The sequence below is a fragment of the Zootoca vivipara genome, chromosome 10 (assembly GCF_965207765.1).
Source record: "Zootoca vivipara chromosome 10, rZooViv2.hap1.1, whole genome shotgun sequence".
NCBI lineage: Eukaryota > Metazoa > Chordata > Lepidosauria > Squamata > Lacertidae > Zootoca > Zootoca vivipara.
In genome coordinates, this window is record NC_142593.1 from 20,521,920 (window position 1) to 20,545,252 (window position 23,333).

The following is a 23,333-nucleotide window of genomic DNA, read 5'->3' on the forward strand; positions in this document are numbered from 1 at the left end:
TGAGATATCACTGTACCGGTATCATCAGTGTAAGAAAGAAGTCACATCTACAGGTTATTGCATTTCTCAATCCAAGCAATTTCCTAAGGGAAGATATAATACTAAGCTTTCTAGCTATAATCTTTGATCAGGGTCCTTCTAAATTCAATTAATACAATGTGCTTCTTTTGCAGGAAGAGGTCTGCCATACTTCAGGATTAATTTGTCAGGGATTATTGTGGCTGTGATCAAAACCACAGAGCCTAGGGCTTGCGGATCGGAAGGTCGGTGGTTCAAATCCCCGCGACAGGGTGAGCTCCCGTTGTTCGGTCTCGGCTCCTGCCTACCTAGCAGTTCGAAAGCACGTCAAAGTAGATACATAGGTAAACGGTGGGAAGGTAAACGGTGTTTCCGTGCACTGCTCTGGTTTGCCACATGACCCGGAAGCTGTCTGCGGTCAAACGCCGGCTCCCTCGGCCTATAGAGTGAGATGAGCGCCGCAACCCCAGAGTCAGACACGACTGGACCTTACGGTCAGGGATACCTTTACCTTAAGGTAAAGGAGCCCCTGACCATCAGGTCCAGTCGTGGCTGACTCTGGGGTTGCGGTGCTCATCTCGCTCTATAGGCCGAGGGAGCCGGCGTTTGTCCGCAGACAGCTTCCGGGTCATGTGGCTAGCATGACAAAGCTGCTTCTGGCGAACCAGAGCAGCGCACGGAAACGCCGTTTACCTTCCCACCGGAGCTGTCCCTATTTATCTACTTGCACTTTGATATGCTTTCGAACTTACCATTTAACTATTTGCAACTCTGCTTTTTTGGGGGGGGAGACAAAGCTGTTGAGCTTTTTGGGGAACATCTCATTCCTTCTTGGGGATTTTTAAGGCATTGTTTTTAAAACACTTGCAATATGCATACATCCTGGTTTTCCCATCCCAGACATTTTGCAGATTCAGCAAAAAAACAAAACAAAACAAAACAAAACCAGGCAGCAGAGGAAAGAGAATATGAATCCCCCCCCCGGTGGACAGAGTTCTATACAAAACGTGATCTTCAGTGCCAATCCCTCTCAGATTTTTGTTTGCTTATATTTGCCTTTAGCAGAAATAGCTTTCAACCTTGCATATGTTTTTGGCAGTAAGAAGAATGCCTAGAAACTTAAATTCAAAAATAAGGTCTGGGCAAGTTGCTAGAGCTTACCCACAAAGACACACAGCTCAATTTACCAAATACAGTAATTACAGCACAATCTCTTTAGAACTCCTGGATACTAGTCTGCAATGTGCAGAACAATGATAATTCTACCCCAACATAATGTGACTGTTTTGGTGTGATATGTTAAATCAGGTGAATGCTCTGTGATGTCTCCTCAATTGAGAACCCCAGCTATGGCCAGAGACGCCTGAAGATTATGTTTGTGCCCTGACTATATGAACTCCTGACTTGCCCCAAGACACTTGTTTTAAACCTACCCACCTAATCTCACCTGCATTCGTTGTCTTCCCTTCCTGCTACTTCCCTTCTCCTTTTTCCCCCCTATGGAAGTTCTGTTTCTTTATCTCTCTAGTCCCTATACCTTTACTGCACGGGTGTCAGACCCAAGGCCCGCGGGCCAAATGCGGCCCGCGAGACCTCGCCATGCGGCCCGCGAGACCTCGTCATGTGGCCTAGAGCGCCAGAATGCAGGGGGCGCTGAGCAGCCCGCCCGCCGCCCGCTGCCGCCACTGCCACCGCCGCCGCCGCCCTGTGCTGCCTGGGGCCGACTCCCGCGTCTGCAGGGGGGCGTAGTTGGCCCCCTGCACCAGCCCCTCCCCGCCGCCGCATCATACCCTCTGCCAGCCAATAGGGCTCAGGGGGGCGGAGTCCAGCTGCAGCGGGAGAATTTCTCTTTGCTGGGCTTCCGGCGAGGCATCACGGCGCGCGCCACGGAGCTCCTGAGGGCAGCCAGCGTGTTCGCGCTGCCCAAAGGGCTCCTAAGCCACTGAGACCGCCGCCGCGTGAGTGCCGGGGGTTCCTGTTGGACCCCCCCCCCCCAGCTGAACAGAGAGAGGGAGAGAGAGAGATCGACCCTACTGCGCAAGTGCCATTCATTTCCATGGGAGTTCGCCCTGCAAAGCCCCCTGAAATGAATGGCGGCGACAAGAGTGGGTCGTTTCCTGAGCCATTGAGCAAGGTTAGTGGCCGCTGGAGACGCAGGGAGGGAGGGAGGGAGGCTCTCAGAAGCAGCCGGAGCCCACCCGGGCAGATTAACCCTTGGGCTGCTGGGTACCATCAGCTCATTCACCCGCTGCCTTTCTTCCGCTGCTTTCGAGAGAAGTCCGGTTAGGCGGCAAGGCTGGAGTTGCAGGCTGATGCAAAGGAAGGGGCTTGAGGAGCTGGGGACGGGGAAAGAGATCTCTTAGAGATCTCTGCTGGCACCAGAGAGGGATGGCTGGTCGGGCAGTTTCAGCTCACGGAGGATTGTTTTCTGTTTGAGAAGTGGGGAGGCTATTGACAGGGAAGCGAGCGCTCACTTTCCCTCTGGAGAGCTCAACAGCTGCTCTCGGGCTGGCAGCGCCTTGAAATCAATTTTAAAGAGAGGGAAAGGGGAGGAGAACAAGCGGGGATGGATGGAAAGAAGGCGGGAGGGAGGGAGGGAGAGAGAGGAGGGAGGGAGGGAGAGAAGGAGGGAGGGAGGGAGGGAGGGGAGGAGGACAAGCCGGGAGCCTCTGAGGGGGAGAGCGAGAGAGCTAGGAGACAACGGGGAGCAGCCGCTTTGCAGCCGGCCTCAAGATCTCACATCTATACACTCTCCGATCGATGGCAAGGAGGGATAATATTTGACAGCTGCAGTCCTCCCCCACCTTTTCCATTCTAACCCAAGAAGGGAGGGAGCTAATGTCTAAGAGGCATTTCCTCTCGGTTCCAAAAACAAAACAAGAATTAGCCCATTATAAAAGAGGAGAGAAGAACCCCGCAAGCGAGTAAAATCTAGTCAGAAAAGTTTAAAAAAAAGTTAATGCCTTGTGTTTGCCACATGTGTAATAAACAGTGTTTGGCAATATTTGTATGTTTTTTTTAAAAATTACTCTCTGTTACCAAAAATCATTTTTCAATAAATTGTACAATAATTGTACATTTGAATACCTACTTGCCATTATTCTGACTATGTTTTTGCTTTCAGAGCTAGTTATTACTTACATTATTACAAAAAACAGTAATAATTGAATGCAGTGACAATAATTTATAATAATAAAGAGTGGACACATAGTCCTACAGATACAACCGGCCCTTTGAGGGTGAGCAAACTGCTGATGCGGCCCCCCGATGAATTTGAGTTTGACACCCCTGCTTTACTGTAACTGACCTGAAGTACATCTAGTTGAAAAAAAATTACTGCTGGATTTTTTTGCGATATTTCAAATGTGTATTCTGCTTTTATGCATTTTATTTTTATAACACCCATCCACCCAGCAGATCATGAAAAAGATGAAGAACAGGATATAAGTATAATAAATAAATAAATAAATGTCAACACATTTTGCTGCCCACCTATGCCTCTATTTCCCCCTGCTTCCTCCGTTATTTCCAGGTCTCTATTTTAGACTGCAAGCCATTCCAAATACACCATGAACATAGATGGAATAATAACAACAACAATTCTTGAACAATAATTTGATACCATTTTCATTCATGAATATTAGATTCAATTAAAATCATGCTGCTGCTGTTTTTTTTTAATAAAAAAATAGAATTGAAAGTGAGTATCATCAATGGAAATAATATTTTAATCATTCATCTACCCAGCTGTTGCTGTAACTCTTCATAAATAAGCATGCATAGTCCCTAATTACTTCATCTGTCCTTACAAAATCTTAATCTGTAATTAAAATATATTTGATATCAAGAGTAATTGATGATTTTAACGAGTGTTATCAATGCAACTGCTGTGTTTTCATTCTGTAAATATAAAATGGTTAACAAATCCAATTACCCAACAAGCTGGCATTCTTCTCTGTGTTGATTTATAGCTTAATTGCTTGGTACTCTTGTCTCAGAGCAGCTAAGCCCACATGCCTAAGTCTACAACTGGGCTGGTACCAGTAAGTGGCTTTTGTTTTGTAGAAATGACTGCAGGAAAAAAACCTCACATGCAGTGTGAAATAAATTGTGAATACATTTAAATGGTGGAAAGCAAAGTTCCTACTGCAGTCAATAGAAGTCTTTACGGTATTTGTGTTGTAGAATAATTAACAAATTACATTGGGCTTTGGTCCTTGATTGTCATCAAAGAGCGCTCCCAAACTGTTATTTTCAGACGGGGGTCGCTCACATCCTAGCAAATCCAAGTTGCAAAATTATAGTTGATGGAGAGGTAATGCACAACCATTGCACATCCCCAAAGACCAGACTTCTTGTGAGAAGAAAAATGGCAGGAAAATGTGCTAAAAGTGCGTGATGATTCCTTGCTTTGACACAGCACCATCTGACCTCCCTGCAAACAAATCAGAACACATATGCATTAAATAGCCAGTATCAACTATTCTCACTACAAACAGGATGAATGCTCAATAAACAGGTCATCTGGAAGGACCAATAATCGTAAGAATGATGCGGTAAAAATGACCTGAATGTGCCCGTTTTAATGACATGAGGGACATTGCCATGTCCACTTGTACTAACAGAACATTGTGGGATTCACACATACAGACACGTTATAGCTTCCCTCCAAGTGTGCAAGGCCAGTTGCAATTCCAGATGTTACATAGCAGAAGAAGAATGATTATGTAGCCCCACAAACTACCAGGCCATATCCACACCATCCATTTAAAGCAGTGTTATACCACTTTCACAATCACGGCTTCCTCCCAAGAATCTTGGGGACTGTAGTTTGTGTCCTAACTACTCTCAGCATCCTTAGCAGTTCCCAGGATTCTTTGGGGGCAATATTAACTGTTAAAGTGGCTTTAAATGAATGGTGTGGGTGTGACCTCAGTCTGGAACCACCCAGAGAATATCCCACCCAATTGATATTGAAATTCCACCCTAGAAAGTAGAATAAGTCAACAGAAAACTGAAGTCTGAGGCAATAATATTGAACTGTAGCTGCAGAAGGGAAGAAAGTTATTCGACTTCATAATATTGCTTCTTAGGTAGCAGCAAGACTTTTTGTTTCCATCTCCTACCTTGTTGCCTCAAACTCATCTATATTTTTTCCTTTTTTATACCTATCTCCTCTAGCAGAATGCAGAGGTTTATAAGGATATGGTTTTGTTCCCTTCATTGTCATACCGCTAACAATATTCTGGCTGATTCCTGGAGGGGCTGGGCTTGGAAGAAAACATCTTGAATCTGTCTGCAAAGGAGGCAGATAATATAGCTTTATCAGCTAAAGGGCTGGTGCTCACAAACAATTTAATTTATTAGCTGTAGTCCTAGACTCTATCCAGCAGCCTAAACAAGTTGTGTGGTTAGGAACTGTGCTCTGCCATGGACCTTTGCCAGCAGTGGAGGCTGGGCAAGATAGCTTTCTGGGTTGGCCTTTCTCCTATTGTCCCCTGCTATGCCTAATGCAGACCAGACTGACTCTTTTTGGATCCAGGTTCCCAAACAATGACTTAGGACAGGGGTCCCCAAGCTAGGGCCCGGGGGCCAGATGTGGCCCAATCGCCTTCTAAATCTGGCCCGCGGACAGTCCGAGAATCAGCATGTTTTTACATGATTAAAATACATCTCTGGGTTATTTGTGGGGCCTGCCTGGTGTTTTTACATGAGTAGAATGTGTCCTTTTATTTAAAATGCATCTCTGGGTTATTTGTGGGGCCTGCCTGGTGTTTTTACATGAGCAGAATGTAATGTCCGGCCCCCCACAAGGTCTGAGGGACAGTGGACCGGCCCCCTGCTGAAAAAGTTTGCTGACCCCTGACTTAGGAGGAGGTCAAACACATGCATACTTTTGCAGAAAGGAACAGAATGAAAATGGTTTTGAACTACAACCTTTTCAGCCGGAAAGCGTCCTCTGGTCAAATCTCTTGCAGCGATCAAATGATAATATTTATTTCTTCTGATCTGCGTGGTTTTCCGGAGACTCTGCTGCCCTCTAGTGATCTATAAGAAAGTAGGTTAAAAGGTCACGAGACAGTGCTGAGAGGGGTGTTTTTGGTTGTTTGTTTTTGGTGTGTGATCTAAATGCTCTCTAAGGACTAGGAGTTGAGCCTTCAGCTGGTTGCTTCCACACTAGGATTCCTGCTGCTGAAGCATCAGTCTTCCGCTCTCTCAGTTTACAAGTAGAATCAAAACGGTGATTCCCCACAATGTAATATTATGGTTTATCTCATTAACATCCAGTAACGCCCTTGTGCCCCAGGGATGGGGACCTGGGGAGAAGGGAAATGAGACTGCCATTTGGTGGGACATCTTTGAGAAAAAGCAGGTGGGTCTTTGTGCGCAGCAACCACATTCTTAAAATATTTTCTTTGTTACACTCCTTAGGGGAGGGAGCACCTAAGGGTCTTTCTGCTGCACTGAGCCAAAGAGGTTCACAAAACATTTCATTCACCACATTCACACCATAGATTTGAAGCACCAGTTTGCTGCATAAATTACTCAGGTTTGTAGGGTCAGGACAAAACGTGGGGTATCAAACGGTTCAAAACTATTGCAAAAGCTGGGCACCAGTTTGGAGTGAATTGGACAATGTTGGGTTTGGGGAGCATACCTATGGCTCCTGGTTTGAGTATCAGTTTAGGGGGAGGTACAAAATGTAGGGCTTGCAGTACAAAATCATAGAAAACGAGCACAAAACTTTGGCATCAGTTTGGAGGGGATCAGACAATGTTGGATTTTGGGGGGTTAACTTGGAACCCCCGTTTGCTGTGTCAGTTACTCAGTTTAGGGGTGGTAGAAAATGTGGGATTTGTGGCACAAAAGGACATAAAACCAGCATAAGACTTTGGTATCTGTTTGGAGGGGATTAAAAATATCAGGGTTACATGTTAATGAAGCTCCAGCTTATTTTTGTTCTGCTTTTGTTGCACGAAAGCCCCCCGCCCCCAACAGGAATAATTTGGTAGCTATGAGGAAGGATTGCAGAACAAACCAAAGCATAATAAATCTGCCACTAATGAACAATTATGGTGTCAGGGAAATGTTGCAGAATATACCAGCCATGCCTGGAGGTAGTTTCTAGGTGGTCACCCATCCTAGCACTGATCAGAGCCAGATCTTCTCAGCTACAGCAAGACAATTGCCTCATGTGCCCTCACACCATGCCATCAGCTTTAGCAAAATAGTGTATACGATATTATTTCCATTCGTATGCCACTTTTGCCCAAGAAAGGGCAAAGGAAATGACATGGCAATACATCATTATGATATACAGTCTAGTTTCAGTTCATTTCCAAATGTAATATCGCAATCCAAATAAACAATGTGAATATGTCAACATTTTAAATCCATTGCAAGATAGGCAATGTCAATCATGAAAACATGTCAGCGGATATGGTTTATGTTAAAATCTATCCATAGCTGTCAAGTTTTCCCTTTTCTTGCGAGGAAGCCTATTCAGCAGAAGGGAATTTCCCTTTAAAAAAGGGAGAACTTGACAGCTATGCCCCCCCTCCCTTCATTAACATTAAGGAACCCCCCCCCCAAAAAAACCTATGTACAGACCCTTTTCTCTGAGTCTGCTGCATTCCCATTGCTGGTGTTTGAAGTCGAGTAGATGTAACGTTAATCCACACTTATCCCGTTGTTTCTTGAGAAATGCTCTTGAAGTATTTCCCCAAAACAGCTTCCACCTGTTTTGACAATATAAACCATCATTAAACTGAGATGTCAACATTTGAGACAACCTTTGCGTATGCACAGACGACCGCTTCATTAAATAGGAGTTTGGCACGGGGAAACAAATCAAGTATTGCACATTTGGTTGGTGAAGGCACCCCTGACTCCCTCTGGTGTGCAGAGTAGCCAGGGGTGGCCTGGCCCATTTTGCTGCCTGAGGTGGTGCTGCCCGGCCCACCACACACTGCCTGCCTCCCTTGCTGCCCCACCAAAACTTTGCTTACCGGGGTCATGTGGCAGAATCTTCTGGTTTCTGGTAAGCTCTCATGAGAGTCCCATGAGATTTTGAGGGGCTCTCACGGAATCTTACCGGAACCCGGAGACCACCACCACAGCTTCTCCTTACTTCTCCAGTGGCCGGGTGGGTGGGGGCACACTCACAGAAGTGCCCATTGGATTCTGCCGCCTGAGGCAGCTGCCTCACTCTGCCTCATGTCAGGCCGGCCCTGACAACAGTGTAAAAAAGGCAGTAGGGGCGGAAAACAACCTCACTGTGTTTTAAGCCCTGAATGTGTACATAGCCTAACAAGCATTATTCCAGCAAAACAAAGGACTGCAGCACTAGATGAGTTATGTTCACAATTCCTCCAATGAATTGTTGTTGTTTAGTCGTGTCCGACTCTTCGTGACCCCATGGACCATAGCACGCCAGGCACTCCTGTCTTCCACTGCCTCCCGCAGTTTGGTCAGACTCATGTTGGTAGCTTCGAGAACACTGTCCAACCATCTCATCCTCTGTCGTCCCCTTCTCCTAGTGCCCTCCATCTTTCCCAACATCAGGGTCTTTTCCAGGGAGTCTTCTCTTCTCATGAGGTGGCCAAAGTATTGGAGCCTCAGCTTCACGATCTGTCCTTCCAGTGAGCACTCAGGGCTGATTTCCTTCAGAATGGATAGGTTTGATCTTCTTGCAGTCCATGGGACTCTCAAGAGTCTCCTCCAGCACCATAATTCAAAAACATTCAAAAACTTGAATAGACAAGTTTATAAATGCATGGGACATGGACCAGATCAGGGGTCAGCAAACTTTTTCAGCAGGGGGTCGGTCCACTGTCCCACAGACCTTGTGGGGGGCCAGAGTATATTTTGAAAAACAATATGAACAAATTCCTATGCCCCACAAATAACCCAGAGATGCATTTTAAATAAAAGGACATATTCTATTCATGTAAAAACATGCTGATTCCCGGACCATCCGCAGGCCGGATTTAGAAGGCGATTGGGCCACATCTGCCCCCGGGCCTTAGTTTTGGGACCCGTGGACCAGATCAAGACTATTTCATACGTCCCCAAATGAAATTGAACTCAATGGAACTTGCTTCTGAGTAGACATGCATAGGATTGTGCTGAAAAGATCTGAGATCCTCTGAAATTGTTAGGGTTTTAAAAAATAATTTTAATTGGGATCTGGCTAAGGGCAGAATGAGCTTGGTGGGGCAATGCCCCACCTGCTGTAATAGAGCAGCTTCCACTGCTTGTGTTATATTTATTTACATTTTTAGAATATTTCTGCCCTACCTTATCCCCCAAGGCCTCAAGAAGGGGGACAGAACGAGGTCAAGGCTCCTGTATCTTTTGTAGTTTTGCAGGGGATGGGAAAACTAACCCCACTGAGATATAGCACCCCTGTCAGCTCTCCACTCCTTCGCCTCAAGGTTCTCTTCAGCAGGGAGCAGGATGGGGAGAATACTAGAATTACTTTGCTCTACCTGTCTCCACCTACAATTTGGACTTCTCGTTTTCCACCCCAACAGCCCCAAAGGACGCCAGCTGCCACATCTGCCCACGAACTTCAATATCTTCAGCTTCCAGTAACAAAAAGTTAATGAAAACAGAAAACCTAATTATAGTAACTATTACTTCATATTCAAGCATTCGTAATTTTATAGTAGTTAAATTAGGTTTTCTTTTTTTAAAAAAAAATCTTACTTGTGATGAGAACATATTTTGATGTAGCACTGAAGCACTACCAAAAAAAAAAAGGTTTTCCAAGACTATGTTTATTTTTGTTTGCATGGGTCACTAAGGGAAGCTGCTGGCTATGCACAGAACATTTATCATTTTTTAGCCTTCTTGGAAGTATTCTCTTTTATGCCCCCCTCCCCCCAAAAGTCTACTTTAGGCACATTAAGTACATTTAAATACATGTATGTTTAGATTTTAGAAAATGTTAAGAACAATGAAGGCGAGAGCGCTGTAATAGGTAATAATAGAAACGTGGAAGGGAGGAGGGAGGAAGTCACAGGTTTAAGAATCATACTAGTAAATGTTAATCTTTTTTCTTTTTTACTTTTCTATATATTTTTATTTTTTGTGTATTTCTTTTTGCTTGTCAATCTGTATTTTTGCTTTGTATTTTTCTTTTTATGTCTGTTATAAAACTAATAAAAAACATTTTTTAAAAAATAAATAAATACATGTATGCCTGTCCTCTGAGACTCAAAAGTCATGTCACCATGTTGCATTTCAGCAAGTTTTTCCCTCCTCAGGGAGCAGGAGAAGTTGGAAAGAACTCATTAGCTGTATTGATAGCATATTATTCTTAGATTTTCTTGTACAAGAAAGATGCTAGATTGGATTCCCGTCAACAATATGACTCAAGCAAGAGAGACTTCTCCAAGTTTTCATCTCTAAAGAGAACAACTCACGCTAATTACGTTCAGGGAACTGTGTGATAGGAGATTTCTCTATCTGCATCTTGTTATGGTGGAATGTGCTGCTGGATTGTCACCAGAAAATTGTGGGCAAATGTATGTAAAGAACCAAGAAGGCTTAGGCTCTTGGGAAGAAGAAGAAGAATCCAAACTGGCAAATTTTGACCTAGGAAGGGGGAAAAAAACCTAATGCTCAGGCAAGCTGGCTTCTAAACAAGTTGGAGCTATGCTGAACTGAGGGGAATTCAGGTCACAGGAGTAATAAAAAAAACCCTAGTTAAGAAGAGATTAATTGCTGAAGTCTTAGAAGAATAAAGCTCAACTTCAGGGGTAGGAAGAAAATCAGAAAGTGGACCTGGAAAGTTGCTGTTCACTTTGATTTATTTTACCTTTTAAAATCAAAGTGGTGGTACTTCCTTTAAAGTTATGCTGCTTCAGTAACAAAGAAAAAGTTTTGTAGAGATTTGTTTGGTCCTTGAGAGGAACTATTGTGTTTACCCTGTCTATGTTAGGATGAATTAATGCCCAAGAAGTGGTACATTAATGTGAGCAGCAATGTAAACCCCAAACAGGGGGCATGACTTTGCTTCTTCATGTATGTCTGTTTGCCAAAATCCAACATTCAAAACACAGCAGCTGTCTCCATTTCCAGTTTGTGGTCTAAAGCCTGGGGTGTTAACTTAGGACCCTTCTAAGTGCTGAGTCTGCCTCCTCCCAAGATGGAAGGGTAACCCTGAAAATGTCACTTGATTTCGGTGATGACGCCATGGTACCCTGTCTGACATGTTTAGTTGTTCCACAGTTCATCAGTAAACCTGTAGGTGTTGGTCCTGAACTGTTTTCAAAGTGGTCCTGCCATGGTTATATTCACAGTTGTACTGATATGTCTGGTGTGGTTTCTCTAGGAGAGAAATTAGATTCTGCTACTCACATTTAATAGGGACCCAGGTGGCGCTGTGGGTTAAACCACTGAGCCTAGGGCTTGCTGATCAGAAGGTCGGCGGTTCGAATCCCTGTGACGGGGTGAGCTCCCGTTGCTCGGTCCCAGCTCCTGCCAACCTAGCAGTTCGAAAGCATGTCAAAAAATGCAAGTAGATAAATAGGAACCACTACAGCGGGAAGGTAAACGGCGTTTCCATGTGCTGCTCTGGTTTTCCAGAAGCGGCTTTGTCATGCTGGCCACATGACCTGGAAACTATGCACCGGCTCCCTCGGCCAATAATGTGAGATGAGCGCGCAACCCCAGAGTCGGTCACGACTGGACCTAATGGTCAGGGGTCCCTTTACCTTTACCTTACTCACATTTAAAGACTATCATACTCAAACCCGCACTTTCTGAAACAATATGCGAACCAAATTACAGCCATCTCCAAATTTCACACACACTTCTCCAAATTTTGCACTGGCAAATTTTTAATGAGGCTTGTTTTTATTATTGCAAACAGATGTGAAGAACTAAACTTCAGAATGGGAAAATGAGAAATGGAGAGAAACTGAAACTGCCAGACTTGCCTGTTTCTAAGTGAAACTTACATGGTTTCACATGCAGAAGAGGCAGCAGAATGCGCCACACATCATCCTGTCTCAGTAGGATAAAATTACAGATCCCCCTCATTGCTATAGCAGCTTATGTTCTCTGTGCATCAAGAGAAAAAAAAATCTCATGGCCTTGGGGTATGTGCGTCTTCTGCACAGTCCTTGTCGAGATTCCTACATGTTGTTTTTATGCTGCTTTCAAAGTTCGTTCCAGCAATATGCTTTGTTACAGGTCACCATGACACACCAAATGCCTCTCTTATCCACTCTGGACCATGGGTTGCCAAGCCCTCAACACAATGGAAGTCACTATCTGTCTGATCTTTATTAAGCAACTACAGATTACACTGAGTTGGTGGGGGGGAGGGGAGTGAGGACCTTGTTAGCAGGCTCTACTCAACAAGGATGCTGGGCAATGAAAAGAGCAGCAGAACCATTTTGTGACTGTGATGCTAGCAGTCTGCATGCTGTCAAAGCTCACAGTGCTATATCTTACCAGTGATCCTTAAAAGGGAAGAAAATGTTTTTCCTTTGCACTTTGTACCTCCTAATGGCGTTCCAGAAGGTTCTGAAAACCAGACTGTATTCTACAGAGAGATGCCACAGAAAGAGAGGTTTTTTTTCAAGGAATCTCCAAGCTAGGCCATTAATGCAATGAGCTATTATGAGTTTGTGGGTGCCAGACTCCCCTGAATTCCTGGGTCCAGTAGGCTTGGGGAGATTAACTGGATGTCAGACTCCTAATCCCTGTGTTCAGGAGATCACCTGGGAGACGAGCCATTAGGAGAGTCAAGGAAAGGTAATGAGACATTAGGAAGAGGAGAGGAGGAGAGGAGGCTCTGTGCCAGACAGTAAATGGGTGAAGTCCCTCCTCTAGCTATGAGATAGTTAGAAGAATATAAGCCAGAATTCAGAGTTGGCTGTGATAAGACCTAGAGGTGGGAAAGGTTGCAGGCTGGTAAAGGCAGCAAGCTAGAGAGAGGGTCAGAGCATGGTGGTTGGTTTCTGTTCAAATCCAAGGCTGCAGCTATTTAGGGTGCTGGTGTGGTGAGCCCCTTCATCATAGGCTCAGGTTGTATATATGTGTAAATAGACTGCAGTCTCTGCAGTTTCTCCAAAAGGAAACAGAGACCCTGGGTAAGTGTGCCTGGGACCCCTGGAATCTCACACAGCTCGGCGATTGGGGTGGCATGCAGCAATAATATCTAGCTACTCGGTGTTTTATGGAATGTTGTGAAATTTGCCATTGCATGACATAGTTTCCCTAAAGACTGTACAGATAGCATAAATGTGAGGCATATGTCTCATGGTGAAGATTCAAGCCTCAGGATGCAGGGACGCAATTCAGCCTGTGACAACATGAACCTGGCGGTGCAGTCAGGCTTGCCGTGCTCTTTTTACCCGGGAAGATCTGCTGAACACTCCCATTTCTGAATGTGGTGGTGATGAGCAAAATTGTCTGTGCCTCTCAGTGTGATGCATTCCAGTTGTACCCCCCCCCCCCCCGCTCAGCTGAAGGTTGCACTGGTGACAATTTCAAAATGAAGTGATCTTTTTATCTGCAACACCAAAGCTTTTGTCCTCACCTGGTAACTCTCTGTGCAACAGAAGCGGGTTCAGGTGAGAACTGCTTGCTGTTCTGCCTTGCTTTTACAACTTCTTCAATGAACCCTGGGTTAGAAATGTTCATTTGAGACATTCTTTCAGTTCCTCCCCCCCATCGAGTTCTATAAAGGAAGGCAGAAAACAATCCACTGCTCCAGATGTGGAGATGCAAGCAGAACATAATGATTTTAATGCCTTATAAGAGCATCAATAGGGGGGGGGTATATTGAGAAGAAAATGGTAATAGGACTTCACTGTACAAGGGTGGCTGTTGCATTAACCCATAACCTCGTGCCGGTGTATAATAAGTGCAATACGCAATGAAACAACTCCTGCAGAAATCATAGGAATTTAGAATGCTGGTTGTTAATAACTACAATGCAAACCTGTGATTTGAAATGTTCTGGCATATGTTCTCTTCTTTTTCTGTTTATCCTCTTCTCGCTAGCACAAAACGACAGCCTGCTGAGCCTCTCTATACTCAATGCCCAAATGGATTTGGACAACTGGGCAACCCTTTCTATATGTCTCTTCTCTAAATACTTCTTGGAAACAGGTGCTATTTCTGGACTGAACTCTGCCCTTCCATCTCTCTGCCTCCAAGCTTTCGATCGTGGCTACTAGCTGGCTAACAATGCTGGATTTTGAAGAACTGTATGGAAGCGCTTTCATCTGTGTTGTGGGGCAGGTCTATTCTTGTCTATGTAGTACCATTTCAATAAAGGGTGCAGAGATGCCTATTTTTGACAGCGTTGACACAGTGAATTCTATAAATAATAGCTACTGTGACAGTTTTAATCACACCACCTTCAGTTTTCTTCCAAACGCGCCTTACAGGAATTGGCTCTGAAAATGCAGCTTATGGAAAGCCTGACTCTAGGCACATCCGTACATTACAAATTTTGAAGGTGATCCTACAGATCTTTCTGATGTTGGCGAGGATTCAAGAAATCTAAAGCTGTGTACTGGCAGTCCCCCTTCAATTTTTATTTTTTGGTATCTGTTAAGAATTTCCTTCAGATTGCTCCCAATGGGAGGGAAATTCACTAGGCACTGACAGTCCCCCTTCAATTTTTTTTTGTACAGTATCTCCGTTCTGCTTGCTTCCATTGGGAGGAAAATGCACTGTGTCATCTTCTGGGCTGGTTCTGTTTTCTTCATGGGTGTGTCTGTCTCCAACCTTGGAACAGGGAGGTTCATTCTGATCTATGGTCCCTAGCACACTCTCCCAGAGACCATAGGATTGCAGGTTCCAACTATTTTGAAGGCTAACTTAGGGTTGCCGTATCTTGAAGAGCAAAAAAGAGGATGGCCCAAGCCACTAACAACCCGAGACAGGGAAAGAGGTGCAGGGGGGGCCACAGCCGTGCACCCCCACCTCTTTTGCTGACTCAGGCTGGAAGCAGCTGTGGCGTACAGAGCAGTCCAAGCCCTAGCCACCCCCCCCCCCAAATCCGACATTTCCTTTAAAATGTACAAATCTGCCCGGATGGATATGTTGGCTCCCAAAAAGAGGACATGCCTGGGTCTCGCAGGACGTATAGCAATCCTACCTAACCCCCATGTAACCTTAGTAACTTCACTGTTTGAGGGGGGTCAGGCCTTTTAAACTAAGAAAATAAATCAAAGCACCCTCTCACGAAATTACAATTCCCAGTGTTTTCTACGGGAAGGCATGAGAGTCGGATTTGATTTTTGCCATTAATTGCAGAACCTTGTTGAACTTCAGCTACATGACTAAGATTTCCTCATTCCAGGAGGAATTTTAACGTAGTGTTCGGTTTTACAATAATGTTTATTATTGTTCTATAATCCCGTTTTATATGGGTTGCTTTTATGTACAGTGGTACCTCAGGTTAAGAACTTAATTCATTCTGGAGGTCCGTTCTTAACCTGAAACTGTTCTTAACCTGAAATACCACTTTAGCTAATGGGGCCTCTCGCCACCACTGTGCCGCCACCACACGATTTCTGTTCTCATCCTGAAGCAAAGTTCTTAACCCGAGGTACTATTTCTGGGTTAGCGGAGTCTGTAACCTGAAGCGTCTGTAAGCTGAAGTACCACTGTACACTGCTTTGAAATGTAAATAATTAAGTGGTATATAAATACCTTAAATGAAATACGGTAAATATTTTTTAAAATACTTAAATAATCAGTAATTGGGCCTGCTGGCCTCCCTTTATTGGCAACACATTGTAGGGAGTAATACTGACCCCCTCCTCATTGCACTCTTAGTCATGATCCCCCCAAAAGCAATTTTAAAAGGGAGTGGAGAAACACCAGATATAAAAGCAAATTATTTGGAAACGGAAAGGTTAGAGGTGATTCCTAGAGAAAGAAACAGACCACAGAGTAGAAAAACTCTACAGCGTAATCTAGAAAATGGCTATCAATCTAATTCCCATGAAAGCAGTGCAACAGGCCATCTATACCTGGGGAAATTTTGCAGCTATTTCATTTGTTTAAAACATGGGGAGGTTGCTAAACAAAGTAATTTTATGTAAGTATGGTTCCCCTTTTCACATCTGTAAAAAAAATATATGGAACAGAGGTCTTTAAACCACCAGGGGCTCAAAAAATCAATTTATTTTGTGCACGTTTGACGCCTGTTTCATACTGTAAGTGTAAATGTAAACCTGAAATCACCTGCCCTGTAACTTTGTATGAGCTTATATATGAGTGTCTTTTTAAATGTGGCTTGTCTCTATATTTCAGAGAGGAAAAGACCTCTATCTGGCTGCTTCAGAGGTCATTCTCCAAAACTATTAGAACACAGTTTTTGGGTGGCTGAGTTGAGGAAATCCATTTGTTCCCACTGACACAGAGGGATTCGTAGCAGAATTTCAAAGGAGACTGTAAAGAGGAAAATAACCTATGTCCTGGCCATTGCTTTGCTTTCATCTGTGAAACATTTCACGGAACCATGCGCTAATTCTTAACCATTAGCTTTAATGAAAACAGAGTCTGTCTGAAAACTTTTCATGCGTCAAAGATCATCTACAGTCACTGCATATATAAGTGTGATCACACACTGTACAGAGCCAAAGGGGGGGGGGGTAGGGTGTGCCTGTTATTACATCCTGTACATCTGGTTTATTCCTTTTCAGCAGCTGCACTGACTTGGATGTCATTCTAACATTATTACTTTTCATTTTGGATTTATAAAATATACAGAAAGTGCTCTTCTTTGGCATCTTTCCTAACACTTGTCCCCAAACTTTTGCTTAGAAATTCTGACTTCCTAACAACAACAACAACAATTTTTATTTATCCCCCACCCTCCCTGGCCAGGACCGGACTCTGGGCGGCTAACATCAAAGTATGATTCATTTAAAACATAAATCAAATGATCGATTAAAATACATCTTCAAATCAAATTTGGAGCAGAATAAAATCAGATGGCAGCCCACAGATTATAACTACAGTGGTACCCCGCGCAAAGAAATGCCTCGCGCAAAGAAAAGCTTGCTAGACAAAAGCGTCTAGCGATTCTTTGTTGCCTCGCAAGACGAAGCTTTCTATGGCTGCATCTCACAAGACGAAAAATTTTTGCCGCTTTTTTTTTTGCCGTCTGCCGTTTGTTTCCGCAAGACGAAAATCTCGCTAGACAAAGTGACCCGCAGAACGAATTATTTTCGTCTTGCGAGGTACCAATGTATAGGGGATGGGGAACATTGAGTGCTCACCAGGCCCAACTGTTTGTGCTGGTCTTATATGAGCCAGTGGAAAGGGTTAGGGAGGCCACTTACATACTGGGTCTTATAACAAAAAAGAAGGGGGTGGAACAGCTCCGTCTTGCAGGCCCTGCGGAAAGAAGTCAAATTCTGCAGGGCCCTGGTCTCTTCTGACAGAGTGTTCCATCAGGCCGGGGCCAGGGCTGAAAAGGCCCTGGCCCCCATCGAGGCCAGTCTGACCTCTTTGAGGCCTGGGACCTTCAAGGTGTTATTGTTTGTGGACCGTAAGGTCCTCCATGGGGCATACCAGGAGAGGCGGGCAAACCAAAATGCATTGCTATAACATGTAGGTACTGATTGTGATGCTTTCTGTCTGATTAGGATACAGTTCCACTTTTACGTATTTAAAAAACAAACAAACCTCTGAACATGTTAATTATGAAGCTTTTCTATAATCCATGGACCTAAGATTCTTGGAGAGGAAAGAAAAACAAAATGTCCCGGATACACAACTTGACATTCATAGGTTGGTAGTTGTGCCCATATCACTCTCCCCAGCATAGATAGTGCTCTAAGATTGGAGGACTGGCTTGGATGTCATCTTTAGAACTTTCCAAGCCTGTGGTTTTAAAGCTGCAGTAACTGATTCTATAGCCAGAGAAGCTGCTATAGTGGTCAAACTAGTCTCTTTGGGTGCTTCCAGAGTGTTCTAAAACAGAGGTGGCAGGGGAACTATGTAAGGAGAACGTCCCCGTGAAAAAAATGTAGCTATGTCATCACTATTTGTAGACTTTTTCTTTTGTTGGGTGGAATCCTTAGTCTTTTCTTCCCTATATTGGAGGCGTGGGGCGTGAAGTGGTGATTCACTCCCCTTTGGCGGCAATTCCAGGGTCCCCCTCTTAAAGGGGTTATATATATGGGTGTCACTGGCCATACACTGAAAGGTCGTCAGTGAACTACCCTGCGTGCGGGGATATGGGCTTGGCTGCCTGCTACACTTACGTCTCACAGAGCACCCCCGTATCCCATTTACCCTGATGAGCCCCAGTTCCCCCCGGCTGGGGGGCTGGGAGGGATACACGCCCAAGGCCTAAGCCAAGGTCTTCCTACATTCGGAAGTTTAATAAAGTTGTGGCCATATAACGTTGTCACAGTCTTTATTCCCTCCTTATGATCCTTGGGGGCAGGGGCTGCCTGGTCACACAATGTCCCTGTGGGAAAATGTAGCTATGTCATCACTATTTGTAGACTTTTTCTTTTGTGCATCTCTGATGCCCAAACAGCTAGTTCCACTTTCAGAGGGGTGGGACGATTCCTTTGTAAAAGGCAACATTGCTCGCTAAGGTTCAAAATACTGACTTTCCCAGGGCTTCCCCCATGCCCCAGCCAGAACTCATTTGAGGGGTGGGTGGGGCTCTAAGGGGTTCGGATCCTAGGAGTCGGTGCCCCTGTCTCAGAATGTCATTTTCTTTGGACCTATGCCGGTGTAAATTCCGCCAGCTGAGCCCTGACTGAGCTAGCATAGTCCCAGCTAAGTTGGACTGAGGAACTTACAGCAGTGTGTCCCTGACTGACCCAGCATAAGGGGGGGGGGGTTATGTCGGTGGAGTCCTGAGTCATCTTGGACAACCCACGATCCGTCTATTCCAAACTCTCCCAGAGGATCTTGAGTTTGGATTACACTCCTAATCTGGGAACTGCTATTTGAGCATAGGTATTTTATGGGGAAATGCTTCATTTTGTCCCTTAGCCACCACCGCACAACTGAGTAAGGCAGTTGTCTGATTGGCCTTTTGATTTAACCATAGGAAACTTTCCCTACCCATTGCTTGTTATATAAAACCAAACCCTGGCTGGAAAGCTTAAATCTAATATATTCTTTCTGGTCTTAATCAAGTTTCCTGTGAGGGACAGAAGCTATAGACAGCCCCCTCCCATCTTGAACACGAGCTCCTCGCCTAGTGCAAGTGAGAGTGGGGAGGGGGATTTCCATTAGCATGCATTTAGATATTATTGAGATAATAAACCTAACTGAATGTTGATGCTGCATTTTTCCTTTGCTGGCTACAGTGCGGATGGTTAAATACCCTAAATGTATTGCGTGGACAGGCGGACTGCCCCCCCAACCCCAGGCGATCCCCGAGTGGAATAATGGCTCAAGACAATGTGTTATGGGATTATAATTGGCCACAATTTTATTAAGTTTCAGATGTAGGGAGACCTTGGCTCAGGCATTGGGTGTTTATCCTTCCCTGTCCCCAGGTGGGGATCTGAGAGACATCAGGGTTATCCAGAATGTGTGGGGATTGGGCTGGCTCTGGAGAACATATGTTCAAGCAGAGAGCCCTCCCTCCCCCCGTTTCGCCGCCGTTGGAGGGGAGAGCAATGACAACCTCTCGGCGTATGGCCAATGCCTCCCTTCAAGACTCCTATAACGGGGAATCCTGGGATCACTGCCGCAAGGGGGGGCATGGGTCACCACTTCACACACACACCCCATTTAGGAAGATAGAAAGGATTCTGCCCTAGGCCTGAAACCACCAAAGTTGTGATGTTTTGCTACGGGGAAGGCAAAACCTGCCAATGCAGGAAAATTCCTTTCCGGCCCTTCAACAGCGACCATTACGTATCAGCACCCTCGTACCTGTGGAGAAGAGGTTAACCTGCCCTGCCCCCCCCCAAAAAAGGCTTAACTGAGGGAGGGGAGGGTGGGAGAAGCTCTGGAGCCAACTGATGCTTCACAGGTAAGATTCACCTTCCATTGTGTGGGCAGGATGATCCCTCCCCCTACCTGGCCGATCTCCCCTGGCAATGCCTCCCCAGGCAGGATTGGGCGATTGGCTGAGGTAGGCAGAGACCTCCAGGTATCCAGCCTGGGGAGGGTGAAGACAGCCCGTACTACCAGAAGCCGCACTGGGTGGCTGCGCGCGACTGCACAAAAGGCCCCCCCCATTTGATGTGGGGAGCGGTCATTCAAAAGACAGGAGTCTTTCTCCTTCGTAAACAAAGATTGCTGAGGATAAAAAAAAATCCATGTATGAAACCTTGAACTTTGCAGTTTATATAATGTACGGCTGCTATCACAATATACATGAATGAATTCTCACAATCACAATTTTCAACATTTGGCAGCTTTTGTGGGAAGTTTCAAAGGAGCTCAGCACAAGGAGCAGGAGCAGGAGAATTAAGTCTAGCAAGGACCCTGGCTTTTAAAAACCTGCAGCACGTTGAGCCTCCTGGTTAGTCAAATTCTTGCTTGGCTGCTTTTGGAACTGCAACATAAAATTTTGATATTTGCATTTCTAATGCAATTTTGAGTGCTGTCTGAAAATACCTTGAGATGCAGGCTTTCATTGTTAATCCACTGGAGAACTACAGCTACCAGGATTCTTTGGGGGAAGCCCATTAAAAGTATGGTGTGAATGTGGTCCAGGATTGCCAAGGGAGTTGCCCTGACATGCCCAGCTTGCACATCCATGAAGTTGGCCCAAAGCAAGTGAGCTGGTGATGTCACTGGGTAGTATGATATTTCCTGAGACTTGTCCAGGAAGTTTCTCCATACAGCACAGCCAACCCTCCAGGCCATAGTAAGCAGGCAAGTGATGCTGCTCATGCCATGAAGTATAACTACTGAAGGTCACTTGAAAGGCCTTCAGGATAGCAGGCTGGGAGCTGTGAAGAAGATGCAACCAAGGTTAACTCAGGTAAGCTTGGATGTGACATAGCAAGCCATGGTTAATCCAATCACCCGCAAGGTACCTCCTCTTTAACCAAGGCTCATAAATCAGAGGTAGTGTTAACAATGGGGGTGAGACCTATGTACCTTTGTCAAAAGTACTTGTGGGCAGATCCCAGCGTAATGAAAAGACGGACAAAAACAGATGCACTCAAGATCTAATAGACATTCAAACGCTCCCATCTAAACAAGAATTATGAATTCAGATGTTTCAAGGTGTGCATGAAGGAAGTTCTCAGTCTGGTATGTTGGGGGGCTGCTTATACATCACCAACAAAAAGGGGGGTGCTAATTTGCATATATATATATATATATATATATATATATATATATATATATATGTACAGTAGATGCAAATTTAGAAAGAACCACCATAATTAAAATAGAAATACAATAGCAGGGAAGACTGTGACCGAGGGGCCTCATTGAGCTGTCTGCATGCTGACCACTGATGGTCAGTTTCCAGGATACTGATGCTCTCCCTTCTTATGTATTTGGACTGGATAGCCCTTAAAACACAGTGGTACCTCGGGTTACAGACGCTTCAGGTTACAGACTCTGCTCACCCAGAAATAGTACCTCGGGTTAAGAACTTTGCTTCGGGATGAGAACAGAAATCGCACGGCGGCAGCTGGAGGCCCCATTAGCTAAAGTGGTACCTCAGGTTAAGAACAGTTTCAGTGCCAGGGTTGCACCGGATGAGCAAGAGTGGTGGCAAGGGCCTCTAGGTGAGGCGGCAACCACGGAAGAGTCTGGGGAAATGGAGGAATTCATACCTGGAGAAGACTGGTGGTGACACTCCTCAGAAGAGGAAGAAGCAGATAGGGAAGAGAGAAGACCAGAACAGGAGGAGGAAGGAGTCGAGCCAGAATCAGGCCCTTGTGAGGAGAGGAGCCGGCGGGGGCCCTCCGCTCCTCCCTTCACAGCTGTGAAGCGTAGAACTGAGAAACATAGGGAACAATTGGAGGCAGTTGCAGCTCGTAAGAGGCGTGGTGAGGAGCCGGCTACTTAAGGAAGGCCGGCTGCTTTCTTCGCCAGCACTTGCAACTGTTGTGCTGAAGTGTGTGGTTGTCCTTGCTTGTCCTGTTCCTGACTTCAGCTCCTGACTTTGGCTTCTCCTGACCCCCGGTACTGATACCTGACCTCGGCTGGTTCCCAACTAGGACTGCTCCTGACTTTTTCTTCTCCTGATCCGGACTGTGGACCTAGGCTCCCTCTGCATCCGACTGCTGCCTTCAGCGCGCCAACCTGTTGGTGCCCTAACATTCAGGTTAAGAACGGACCTCCAGAATGAATTAAGTTCTTAACCCGAGGTACCACTGTACCTTTTTACAACAGAGGATTCTTCTCTATGAAGGACACATGGATACTATTGCCATGTCTGGTACATTGTTGTGTGCCCAGCATAATACTGGTACATCCGGCATGGTAGGGGTGGGGTGGGGGGCTGCTGAACCCCTGTGGCCTACTCTTCACAGCCATGGCCTGGATCCTTACTTCACAACTTAATAATTTGCCATGTTTAACATCCACCATGCTCAGCTATGCATTATATCTTTAACATTTTACATTTATAGCTCAATTTGTGTCAAAGAAAATGTAGCACAAAGAGTTTAAACTTTGAAAGGAAAGAAATGACAAAACTGAGCCATAGTCTTCACATTTGCTCTGTAACGAATATCAGCTGTTAGCATGGATGAGTTGCCGTGCACACAGTCTAAGCTGTCAAGCCGAAGCACTTCAGTTTAGACACTCATCTCGTCACGAAGGTCCTTTCCTTTCCCACAGAGAATTTATTTTAAAATAAAGTTAGCGAGCGTAATATGGTTCCAATTATTTCCCGAGATGACTGGAAACTGAATGAATGTGACATTCCACTTTGGAGGGGAAAAGAGGGAGAGAGAGAGAGGCTGGTAGCTCCCACATTCTCATTCTCATTAGGGCTGACCTTAGTTATGTTGTGCTGCCTACGAACATTTAGTTGTTCAAGTCAGAGTACAAAACAAGTCCAGTCATTTCCAGGCTGCTATAAGTGGTTTACTCAGGTAGAACCGGAACGATATACCTCATGCAAGAATTAATTGCTTTTAAGGTTCAGGCTTGTCCATTATTTGATGGTACCTGCTGCAATTTCATCCTATCATAGGTAGATTTATTTGTGTTTATGACAAATGGGCAACAGCTTCATGCCAAATGCCTCATCTAAACCAGTGTCATGGGTAATCTGAGCAGAATTTGTGTTTGCTGTCATATGGGAGGGATCTCACAAATAGCAGAAAAACCGAAAAGTGTGATTTAAAGATGCCAGTAGCCTGATGAGATGAATC

At 45.0% G+C, this 23,333-nt stretch overlaps 1 long non-coding RNA gene across 1 annotated transcript; it reads right to left on the reverse strand.

Annotated features, from left to right (window-relative positions):
• Positions 1–3,618: 3,618 nt before the first annotated feature.
• Positions 3,619–21,939, reverse strand: LOC148684390 (uncharacterized). The gene is made up of 4 exons (XR_015946038.1): positions 21,783–21,939; positions 7,630–7,757; positions 5,956–6,066; positions 3,619–4,453 (listed from the first exon to the last, which is right to left on the reverse strand). It is a non-coding gene; the product is annotated as an uncharacterized LOC148684390 (long non-coding RNA).
• Between the last annotated feature and the right edge of the window lie 1,394 nt (positions 21,940–23,333).